This window comes from Penaeus chinensis, chromosome 26 (assembly GCF_019202785.1).
Source record: "Penaeus chinensis breed Huanghai No. 1 chromosome 26, ASM1920278v2, whole genome shotgun sequence".
NCBI classification, from domain to species: Eukaryota; Metazoa; Arthropoda; class Malacostraca; order Decapoda; family Penaeidae; genus Penaeus; species Penaeus chinensis.
The window spans coordinates 5,338,354-5,338,782 of NC_061844.1; positions in this window are offsets into that span (position 1 = coordinate 5,338,354).

The following is a 429-nucleotide window of genomic DNA, read 5'->3' on the forward strand; positions in this document are numbered from 1 at the left end:
AAGCCCAACCATGTTAAATGTTGGTTATTAAAATGGAAAAGTCCAATATACAGGGTCCGTTATCTGGCCTTTGTGATGATGACTCGGCTGATGCAACATGCGCAGTTCATGTATAGTACAACATGGTTTCACTACAGATCATGACGCACATCGAAATCTGTTTAGCTGTGGACATTTATTGGTTTATTGTCTGTAAATAATGAAATAAATATTATAGATAGGCGATTTCACTAGGAAATGCACTGCCGAAAGGATAAAGTTAAACATACCAGGAAAATACTTGCAAATGCTTACCGAGAAATGCACCAAAACATGTTTACATTCCATTCGACACAGGCGTAATACAAACATCTGTTCATATAGTTCATGCCCAGGAATCTCGCCCTGGATAATTAATGTTAACTCTCTGATTTGTACTATAAATACAGT